This window comes from Pteropus medius, unplaced genomic scaffold, assembly GCF_902729225.1.
Source record: "Pteropus medius unplaced genomic scaffold, Ma_sr-lr_union100, whole genome shotgun sequence".
Taxonomy (NCBI): domain Eukaryota; kingdom Metazoa; phylum Chordata; class Mammalia; order Chiroptera; family Pteropodidae; genus Pteropus; species Pteropus medius.
Genome location: NW_024351073.1, coordinates 16386023 through 16398282, shown reverse-complemented (window position 1 = coordinate 16398282; position 12260 = coordinate 16386023). Strand labels below are relative to the sequence as shown.

Genomic DNA, 12260 nt, shown 5'->3' with positions numbered 1-12260 from the left:
AATATCATCAGTCATTTTAATAAAGACAACAAGTGACACCCCTCGAAATTAAAGCAAACACCAAGGAAAAGATCTTTTAAAAATTTGTTTTCAGGTGTAAGTAATAATACTATTCAAAATGTAAAATGTAAAGCTTGCAGTTTAGGAGAACTGAATACTGAAAGCACTTCTTGTGGTTTAAATGGCATTAGATGGCTCTGAAATTATAGTTTAAAAATACTCTCTAAGAATACAAGCCAAATGACTGCAGGATTATAAGTTCTCTCTCCCAGTTGTTCAGGTATTAAAAACAAGCACAAGTAAGAATAGCCTTGAAAAAAAACTAATAAACAGCCCACGAGTAATGCAATCCACCCAATAAGGTACTGCATCGTACACCTTTTTCCTCTCTTTTTTTTTTTTTTTACCAAACACCTCTAAATAATAATGTGGTTGCCCTCGATTCCCTCCTTCCTGCATAATCCCTCCTCTTTCTGAAAAGAACTGAAAGGGAAACATGACTAAAATGACAAGTGAAGGGCACAGTCGTGTGTTCTTCCTGTTGAAGCATCACTCTTGCTGCTGGAGGCACTGAGGCTGCCTGGAATTCGACTTCCCCAGCTGGCATTCCAGCATTTGCCAACTTACCTAACGCCGTCTTCAATTTTCCAGTGGAGATTAACGGATTATGAGCCAAGCCAATCACCTGCCCAGGTCCACCTCTGCCCCAGCCATAATCCTGGCCCCTAGTGACAGTCCAGACCCTTCCTGCAAGTTCTTCCCAGCAGGCGGGCAGCGAGTGCAAGGCACCGTTTGCTGGTCAAACACAGTCCAGCCCCTCCACGCTGCTCTTCTCCTTCACTCACATGGTCACACCTTTCTATTCAAAAAACAAAACCAAATAAGAAAAAAAAGAAAAGAAAAGAAAAGAAAACCTCAAGCACCTCACTATTCACATCAGTCAAAAGGTGGAAACAACCAAGATCATCAGCTGATGACTAGATAAGTAAAATGTGGGTAGATCCAAACAGTGGAATATTACTCAGCCACGAAAAGGAACAAAGTACTGACACGTGCCAAAACATGGATAAACCTTGAAAACATTACGCAAGGTGAAAGAAGCCACACAAAACAAGGCCACACGTTGTACGGTTCCACTCGTGTCAAATAGTCAAAATAGCGCAAATCCATGCAGACCAAAAGCAGATTCGTGGTTGCCAGGAGCTGCAGGGCTGGGGGAATGGGGAGTGACCGCTTCATGGTTACAGGATTTCCTTTTGGGGTGACGAAAAACTTCCGGAACAAGGTCGTGGTGGTGTCTGTTCGCACAACATTGTGAATGTGCTAAATGTCACTCACGGCGAATTTTACACATCAGGTATATTTTATCACAATGATTAAAAAATAACAACTAAAGACGAGCTGCTGCTTTTCCTGGTCGCTGTTTAATTTCTCTCCATTTGTTCACCACCAATTTTCTAACATGTGGTTCACACTACCTACCTCCATTTTCTCATCTTTGGTTTTTCATTCCAAAAGACCTCTCCTCCTCCAGACATAGAAACAAAAAGTGTGAAGAACTATTTATAAAGGTCTCCACAAACATTTTAATGCGATCCAGTGACCTTCCTCTGTGCTCTTAGGATACAATTGACTGCCTCCTCCTTGAAATGCTCTTTGCCCCCGAATCCAAGCACAGTGTCTTTGTGACTCTTCTCGGCCACGTTTCTCTTTTCAGGCTTTCTTACTCCTACCTGCCCAGGGGGAACCTTCTCCCGGCCTGTCCTGGGTTCCCTGTCCCTGTCCATTGTCTCATCAACTTGATCCCTTGGGCTATCGTCACTCTAACCCTCCAGGATGCCCTTCGCCCACTAACAGATCAAACTGTGTTTCTTCAGCAGAGATGTGAGTCGGCAAAACTGCCCTCCACATTCTCAAACAAAGCCGGTTCTCTCATATATAAGGACACTGCATTAGCTTCCCATTGCTGCTGTAACAAACTACCAAATTAAGTGCCTTAAAACCACACAGATTTATCATGTAGTTCTGGAGATCACAGTCGAGAACGGATCTGCCGGGCTGCAAATTCCTTCCAGAGACTCTGGGGTGGGGGGAGTCACTGCCTCGTCCACCTTCCAGAGGCCGCCCGCCTGTTCATTCTCTTCCTCCCTGTCCATCCCTTGACTCGTGGCCTCCTGCTCCATCTTCAAGCCAGCGGCTTACCTTCTTCTCGCTGATCACCTGCCTCCTTCGTATAAAGACCCTGATGATTGCACTGGGCCACCTGGATAATCCAGGATCATCCCCCCATCTTAAGATTCTTAACTTAGTCACCTCTGCAAAGTCCCTTTTACCATGGAAGGAACATTGCCACAGGTTTTGGGACATCTTTGCGAGGGGGCGGGGGGCGGGGCTTGCGGTTCTGAGGACAGGCTTCAGCAGCCATTTCCTTTAGATACTTTTCTAGGAAGCAGGGACCTTCGGGTTCAATATTTCACAGATCCATTCACACCTAGGGGTCAATGACTCACCAAGAAGTCCTCTCTCTACACAAGCACAAACTAAGAGATTTTCTGAGATCTGAGATTCAAGAAAGTCTAGAGCTCTGGGGGAGGAAAAAATCCGTCTTTCCATTCATTTCCAAGAGAGGAACAAGTACTGAGTCGGAAATCAGTGAGGGAAGGAGAGACTTGGGAGAGCTCGTAACAAACAACATTCAACAGGTTTCACAAGGCAGAGGATGGAAATAAGCAGTAAGATGGTGATGTACTCAAAGTGCCACTGCGTTCTTCGAGGTCTCGAAAATCATCGGCTTGTCCTTAAACTCAGGAGTGCAGTCATCTGTCATGGACTTGTGAATTTCCTCCCCACGCAGTCTGTCTAATTCTCCACTGATGCATCTTTCTATCATTCTTCTTACGCCCTGTTCATTTTTTTCACTCCCCCTACATTAAAATACATGTGTACCTATGCATACGACGTGTACGGATACAGACATAGCCTTTAATTGGATTTTCTTCTTGTAACTGGAGCAATACTAAAGTGTTTGCCCTGCTGAAATGTGCAGGTACACTCTGGAGCCAGCAGCTGGGTTTCAACAGTAGCCGTGTTATTCTTAGTTTCTCCCACATGCTGATGTCTCATCTCCTGTACGCCCCCTAGTGGCGCCCAGCAAGGCAATATTTCTAAAATAGGTGTCAGAGCCCAAGAATTGGTTCAGATATTACACAAGCTTTTGAACATACAGTATTCTGGCTGAGGAAACCATCGTTTTACGTGTTAGGCATTTACTTTTTTTCTTTTTTGTGACCTTTGGTGCTGCTATATAGTAAACTCAGAAACTCACAGAAGCAATGGGCAGTCTGGTAAAAAAAAAAAAATCAAATGTCCAGTGAAAATAGAAGTATAAAGAAACTATGGTTTAGTCACACGACAGAATATTATACAGCAATAAAAATGAATGAACCACAGCTATACACAGCAACATGGATTAATAATCTTTTTGAAAAATGTTTCACGCTAAAACACTTTGTAGTTCCAGAAGACTACATAAATATGGTACCCTCAAAAACAAAAATTTTACTTAGGAATACATATATATGTAATTTAAATGCATATGTATATTTATACCTATGTTTATATGCGCACACACATATAGTTATGCATTTTTAAAAGCAAAGGAATGAAGAGCACAAAGTTCAGCACTGTGCTTGCCTTTGGTGTGGGGAGGCCGCTGGTGTGGGTGGGTCACATGGTGTCAGTCCTGGCTGGGGGACAGGTGCATGTGTGTTCATTATAATATCTTACAACTTACGTATAGATTATAAATATTCTTCAATATACCAAGTATGACCAGTAAAATACAATTAAGGAATATTTACAGGTAGGTAGGTAGATTGATAGACTGATAGATCAACAGCTGATATCTGATAGATGAACAGATAGACAGAAGGGCCGACAGAACCCAGGGGTGTGTTGTTCAGAAGAGAACACAACGTCTTCTCAGATTCATTCTTGTTTGAACGTCCCAAAGGCTATAGTTTGGAACATAAGGACAGAGATACAGTCTTACTCTGGATGACACAAAGAGTTTCCAAGTTTTACTTGAAGAAAACGTTCTTAGAGGACAGATACCTGAATCATGAGAACATGCACTCAGGCCCCTTCGCCTGTACCTGGAGGCTCAACTTCGGGCTTGCTGCTGAGCCTCAGGCAGGAAAAATTATTTCCACCTGACCTTGGAAATAATCATTTTATCTTATGAGTTAATAATACATTAGTCATGTGCTTCCTCACCCCAATCCTATGAGACCCAGTGTCAAGCGGCCCGTGGGCCAGCCAGGCCATATGTCTCCGCCTTATTTCTGAGGCTCCGCCCCTCCATCGAGCCCGGCTGCTTCTCTGGACTTCCGCCCTGACCTTTGTCTCTAGTAACTGGGTGCTGCAGTTCTCTCTCCTAGTAACCGGAGCCCCGTTTCTGGACGGCAGCCCTCCGGCACTTGGGTGAACTGAATACCTGCCCTGGTGCTGCCTGTGGCGACCCATGTGCCACCTCCCACGTCCACGGCTGCAGGGCCAACCCTGCCCAGCAGGACGCCACCCCCGCCCCCCCTTCACTGAGTATCGTGTCTCCTCTCATGATAAAGGCTAAGCACGTTCATTATAGAGAAAGGGAGAATAAGGGTAAACAAAATCAAGAAAACAAAAAATACTTATATTCCCTTCGCACAGAGATACCACATTTATGTACCAACATATAATTATGTCTGTGCATTACACCTGCCTGCCCTTGTTTTGAATCTACAAATTTTTAATAATTAGCAATAAAGGGTTGACTTTCATATCCCTGCATACTCTTTTACCACATGATCTGAATGAGCTATGTAATATTTTATTTACTCCAGTTACTATGGTACTATGGTTCCATTAAAAAAAAAAAAATCACCCTCTTACAGTTTCTGCCTCAGAGCCTCTGCACTCACTGTTCCATCCGCCTAGCTCTTCCTTCAGACACGATCCACTGTGACCTCACCTCCTGCAAGTCTTCGCTCAGAAACATTTTTCAGGAAGGTCTTTCCTGAGTATTTTATTACAACTTGACCCTCCCTGCCCACCCTCAGGCTCCACGATCCCTTCTACTGCTTCAATGTCTCTTGAACACTGTTCACCATCTAACATCATGTATTACGGTAACTTATTTATTTTCTGGCTCACTCGCTAGAAGGTGAACTCCATGAGGACACAGTTGTTTGTTGTTTTTTTTTTCTCCCATAAATGCCTAGCAGTTCTGGCAATAAAGCATTCGATATATGAACAAACGCGCATATATAATTTTACCAAAAGACTGAACAAAAATAAACTTGAAAGTGAGTTTAATTTCTAGGTGATGGGGTTATGAGGCATTTGGGTTTTCATCTTTTAATAAGTTTCCTGTATTTTCACTTTTCTCCATTAGCGTGTGTTACTTTTAAAATAAAAAAGTTATATTTTAAATGCAACTAGGCAAATATGACTATAAATAACAATGTTTGGGAACAATAAAGAAAGAGACAGAGAGAGAGAAACTTCCAACATACCAGTGAAGTCTTAATTTATATTCAAATAATTGCAACATAGGCCAGGGCAAGTTAAGATAAATGTTAACTACTAATCATTCTTCTTTCTCTGGTAATGTAAATTTATTGATGCAAGAATGCTATTAAATAACAATTAGTCTAGCTTAATTATTTCATATATTATGAAATGAACTACATTTTCCGATCTTTAATAATTCAAGATCTATCACCTAATCAAACCTAGTAAGCACGGGGTTAAGAAAATCTGCAAACGTGAATTAAATGATTGGAGTTTGAATTTTCATTTGCTATAAAATAAAGAAAAGTGGCAGCAGAGACCCAAGGGGCTGTCCTGGGGAATGACAATGCACATATACTTCTAACAATGCAAAAACGGAGTTCCAAAATAATGAGGAAGAAATGGCGACTGAACTCATGTTAAATCAGATTTCTATAGCGTTACATTAATTTAAAGAGATGTTAAAAACTATCAAAAACAAAAATTATAGAAAATGCAATATGGAGTACTTTTCACTTAAGGAGGCCTAAGCAGTAAGTCATTCAGGGCCACCTGAAGGCTGCTGCTCCCAGACCCACAGAGAGCCCGACCTCTGGTTTTTTACCCATGTTATGACTTGATAAATCTGCTTGAATATAAGGAGAATATGTTACTCATGAAAGGAATATGCAGCCAGGAACAGGGCTCACAATTTACTGCCTTGTCAGTGAAGCCGGGGGCTATGAAATGTACTTCCTCTTTCATTTTATTTTTAATATCTCAAGAAATTTATCAGTTGCTGTCAGGAAGATTCACATCAATTTCACGGAGAGCTTTTCCCCTGAACACATGTTCTAGGCATGTACTTTAGTTCGACAGACTCCTGAGAGAAAAGCATGGCCCTTAATTGTCTAGCATGAGGCATTTTTAAAAACATGCTAAATAATTTTTTATGTTGGTTCACTATCGATGGTGAAGAATTAAGCAGAATTCTTCATCTCACTGTCTTTCAAAACAGCCTTAAAAAATTGCTGGTAGTCCTTTGTTCCATAATTGTCTGCAAATGGGATAATTTTCAAAGTACAATTTAAAAAAAAAAAATGGAATCCAGATGAAGGGCTCTGAGGAACTGTCAGACCCAATCTCAGGAGCTCTGGCTAAGAGCTCGCTATCGCTCCATTAATGAATGGATCTGTTCTTCCTTGACATTGGAAGGAAAGGGCTTTGACTCTCCATTGTGCAATACATACTACAGAACTGTGCTCAATTATTATTTTTTAAAAGGGAATAAAAGGCCTATTTGGATTTTCATGTTGGCAGGGTAGAGACTTTAAAAGTGGTGCTTAGCTCCCAGGCTAGCCCAGACACCTTCAGCCAAAAACTTACTCAAGCCCAGATATGCTTATGCTAAAATCCAGCATATTCTGAATTTAAGTAAGTTTCTTCCTCCCAAGAAACATAATTTTTTTTTATTTAATCCAATCAAATGTATCCTTCAGAGCAAGATTTTCTTTTAAAACTCATGGAGATGTGGCTCCCTGTCTACAGACTGTAATTAAACTAAAAACACAGTTTCCAAACAGTATCCCTTACTAGAAAGGTATGAGCACCGGGTTACAAACATAAGTTAGTTACAAGGTGACTTGTACTCACATTCGAAAGGGCTAAAATTGTAAAATATAGTAGTTTCAATGCAAGAGTCAGAACATTGTCACGCCTAAATAACAAAGAAATTTTTAAAGCTATTGTGTGTTAGAAAGAAACAACAGGACCAAAATAGAGTCACCTGTGCTAAGCCCATGTCACCAAACCAATATTTAATACCTTACCTAACTGCAGTTTCGACCTTCCCCAGGAATGTAATCTTAACTGGTCCGTCTAGAATTTTCTGATGAGCGCCAACGAGGTGATCTGCTACACAGGCCCTTTCTCTCCCCCAAAGGAAGATGAGGTCATCAGCTCTTTCCTTATCCCTCCCCCCGATTTGGCCTATAAAAGCCTTCCATTCTGCATAGCTCCTTGGAGCAATTTTCTATATGCTAGATGGGATTCATAAATCATCCCAGAAAGCCAATTTTATCTTTAAAATTTACCTGGTTGAATTTTTGTTACTTAACACACATGACTATTTCATGCTTTTTATTTGGTAATTCACCCTAGTTGCAATTTTGATGAGTAACAATGAGTCATAAATATAGAAAACACCATCTTCTCACTAAATTCTGTTCCTCCGAGGAGACAATTTAACGAACGCTAGATGACTTTTCACTATTAACGGAGACATAACATTGTGCTCAGGGATTTAATTAGAGATCTCTTATTTAAATGTTCCAGTTCGTTCTGGGCATATGAGCTGGGGCAAGCTCAGGACTTGGGTTTTATAATAAAAGATTCTTGGTTCCTCTTTCCTGGGCTGAGGAGCAGGGTGGGGAATAGAACGTGCTAGAACATTTTGGCAGTTATCTGGGAGCTGACGAGACAAAGGGCATTTCCTCCCATGAAGTGGGACCACCGAATGCTTCTCCTGAGAGCAGGTGAGAGAGTCAGGCTAAGGGGAGTCGTCCCACAATGTGACCAAGCTAGAGGCATAAAGCTCACAGGTCTCACTAACCTTTGCTGACTCTACAAAGACTGACCGTTAATTCTCTGTTGTGCCCTGAAGAGCCAGCTCAAGGTAAGGCAAACGCCTCACTTCCTGTGAAGGACACCCTGCCAGAGGCATGGGGATTGTGCAACATCTGTTAGAAAACCCCAAGGCTCTCAGCCATAATTTTCAAAATCGTTAGCTGCCATGAAAAAAAAAACAAAAACCCTGTATTTTCTGTAAATTGGCACTGAACAATGAAACAAGATTTATGATGAGAACAGCTCATTAATCTCAGTTATTATACATAAAACTATTAAAGAACTAGCTAAAAAATGAATGATTAGTATATAATGTAAGTAAAGTCATTTCTTTCTAATTTATACTTATTTAGAAAAACTTGGTCTAACTGAATACAACTTTGTTTTTAAAAGGTGATACGCACAATTTTTCCTTTGTTAACAGAGGATTTTATTCGGTCAGCTCTTAACAGTCACATGCAGAAATAAAAAGCTATTCTATACTATGGATCAGATTTAATTTCAATACTAGGAATGAGTCATAAAAGACGTTAATTTGGCTAGGTTGACAGACGGCTCTGTATAAATCCTGTTCACAGACTGTAGAGTCAGTACTTACTGTTTATTAAAAAGTAGGACAAGCACGAGACCTTCTGGGAATTTATCCACTGAGTCACGTTTGCCCAAAATGAATTTTCCAAGTATAAGAACCAGTATGTGAATGGCATGTGATTGAAATTATCCAATTTTTATTGTTGATGACAATTTCAGAAATTAGATGCTGGATTTACTGTTAAGTACTAGTTAAGTATAACACATGGGAACTTAATGAATACCCTTTACACATCCAGAAATACTACACACATGCATAAGTGCACATACATACCATCATCTTTATGCTCAATTTTGAAGGAAATACTTTAAGCTTAGCTTAGCTGACAAAAATAAATTCTCCCAAAGTATAAATAATAGTCTGCGAAACAACAAGCCATTAGGTATAGACAGGTAAGGAAGGAGTTCCTTTTTCCCCTGCTTTATTGCGATATGACTGTCATAAAACATTGTATAAATTAAGGTGTACAACATAATGATTTGACACACGTGTATAATGGAAAATATTGACCACAATAAGGTTAGATTACACTATCCTTCATCTCAGACAATTACTGTTTTGTTGTGGTGGTGGTGGTGAGAACATTTAAAATTTACTCTATTGGCAACTTTCAAGGACACAATACTGTGTTGTTAATGACAGTCACCAGACTGCACACTAGATCCCTAGGACTCATTCCCTTTACAACTGCAAGTTCACACCCCTTTGATCAACATCTCCCCGTTTCCCCCACTCCACCCCCAGCCCCTAGCAACTACCAATCTCCTCTGTTTTTCCAAGTTCAGCCTTTTTAGGTTCCACATATAAGTGACTGATTTCACTGAGCATAATGTCCTCAGGGTTCATCCATGTTGTCGCCAATGTCAGAATTTCCTTGTCTTTAATGGCTGAATAATATTCCATTGCGAATATGTACCAAATTTCTTTATCCAGTCATCCACCGATGGACACTTGGGTTGTTTTCATGTCTGGGCTTCTGTGAATAATGCTGCAATGATCATGGGGTGCACGTTTCTCTTCAAGAGCTTGTTTTCATTTTCTTGGGACATATACCCAAAAGTGGCATTGCTGGATCATAGGGTAGCTGTAGTTTTAAGTTTTTGAGGTGCCTCCATACCAGGTGGCCCTAACATTTTAAATTCCCACCAACAGTGCACAAAGGTTCCCTTTTCGAGGCGCTTCCTTTTCACTTAAAAGCTTACAATGGCTTTAAGAAGGGAGAATGGTCCATTACTTGATTCTCCTTTTTATGGTCCTTGAGTGAACCAACTAAAGTCCCACAAAGACGGTCTGGCCCATTCGGAGACTGGACACACACTGCTGGTCGGTGCTAGAAAGAGGGGCTGGTTGACCAGCCTGGGACTCCCCGCTGAGCAGGCTGTGGGTGGGGGTCGATTTCTAACTACTGCCAGTGAGAGCGAGGTTTCTGAGCTCAGCACCTGAGACCTTGGAAGTGAGTGGGAGGACCCTAATCCCACGAGGCTCACGGGAGCAAGGCAGCACCCCTCTCCGCCTCCAAGGGCCCTCTTATCCACCACTGCATTTTATCCCTAAAGTCGTTTTGAATTTTTCAGTTCTAAGAACACGAGCAGCACCCAGGACTAGGCGCCTAGAAACGCTGTAAATGACATACAAAATCATCAGAAGAATTCGAGGAAAAAATATTTTAATGCTACATGTTCAGTGTGATGAACAGAGAAGAGAATGAAACAATGCAAACCGCAGTGTCCCTTCCAGCGCGGATTAAGTCACTTTGAAAGAGGCGCTGGCCAAACAACAATGTACAAGGACAACAGGAAGAACGAGCACTAATGATTCTGACTCTGACCCCAACTTCTGATCACCAGTTATAAATCCGGCACCAACTCGAATGTGCGGAGTCAGTGCAGGACACCAACTGGGTGTCCCAAAATTCAACGCGATTCTGACACCACCTACGTGGAGACAGCGTTGGATGCCACCGGTTCAGGACTCAGTCTGCTCACCACCCTTCAGACACCAATCACCGGTCCCGGGTGCCACTGTGCTGCTGACCCATCAGCTACAGATTGGAGGTTCCCATGGCCCCCTCTCTCTGGGTTTGATTAATTTGCTAGAGTGGCTCACAGAACTCAGAGAAACATTTTACTTACTAGATCACTGGTTTATTATAAAAGCATCTAACCTAGAGATGGCCAGATGGAAGAGATGCACAGGACAAGGTGTGGGGACAGGACACCGATCTGCCATGCCCTCTCCAGGAGTACTACTGTCCCCAAAAGTCCACGTGTTCACCAACCAGCCCACCAAACCCCGTCCTTTTGGGTTTTATGGAGGCCTGGTTGATCAAATCATTGGCCATTGTTGACTGATTCAACCTCCAGCCCCTCACCTCTCCCCAGAGGTCAGGGGGTGGGACTAAATGTTCCAACCTTCTAGTCACTGTTAAATCCCCTGGCAACCAGCCCCCATCCTTAAGTGCTTCCCCAAAGTCACCTCATTAACATAAGACACCTTTATCTCCCTCAGCACTTAGGAAATTCCAATGGTTTTAGGAGGTCTGTGCCAGAAATAGGGGCAGAGACCAAATATATATTTCTTACCACAAACCACAATACCACAAACACACAAATCCCTCAAATCACACCACAGGCTTTTTAGGACTGGAAGAAACATTCGAGATGATTCTCTCTCTGACCTCCCCATTCGGCAGATGAGGAAACTGAGGCCAAGAGAGACATGAACTTGGCAAGATCACTAGCTGAGGGGTTGAAGACAGGATGGAAGATTGGGTGCTCCTGAATACGTGCAGGCGGTTCTGGAGTGGATGCGATCCTTGCCAAAAAAGGTTATTTCCATCATTGTGCCCTCCTTGGGGGCACATAGCCACTTTCCCAAAGTACTGAAATGTTATAAAACTAAAAAAAAAAAAAAAAAAAAACAAAAAAACTCTATATTATAAGGAGCTGCTTAGTCCCTGACCAAACCCAGTATGAGCAGAGGGAGTGCCTTGTTCCTGCCGTGCTTGCTAATACTATTTTTCCAAATGATTATCAAAACACTCAAACAGCTTCAATGTTAACAGTGGAAATTCTCACAAAGCGAGAAGTAAACTGGTCATAAAATTACCCTTTACGCCTGAATAAACATTATTTCCAAGAGCACAGCTGTTAAAGGTACATCATATAAAACGCCAAGGTCTGTTTTCTTCCCCCATAAGATTTTAATGTCATCGTTTTGTCCTCCTTATTCGTTTCCCGTTGTCCGCTTTGATATAAATCGAGCACCCCAACTATACTTTAAGTATACAAGAATATTTTTAAGACAGGATTAAAAAAGTATCTATAAAAATTCATTTCACTGGAATATTAGTCCTTACACTTCCCTGTTCCCCACGTCTCACGTGCACAGATGCTGAAGTGACTTGTGCCCCCCTCACCGACGCCTGGTTTTTCCCTCCTACTCAGAAATAGCGCTGTTACTTCAGGGTGGGCGACACCCCACAGAACAGGAAATGACGTGTCTCCAGCTG

At 41.8% G+C, this 12260-nt stretch overlaps 1 protein-coding gene across 2 annotated transcripts in view; it reads right to left on the bottom strand.

The window, feature by feature from the left end:
- RETREG1 (reticulophagy regulator 1) overlaps positions 1–12260 on the bottom strand; it is a 110682-nt gene that overhangs the window by 58750 nt on the left and 39672 nt on the right. The window lies entirely within an intron of this gene.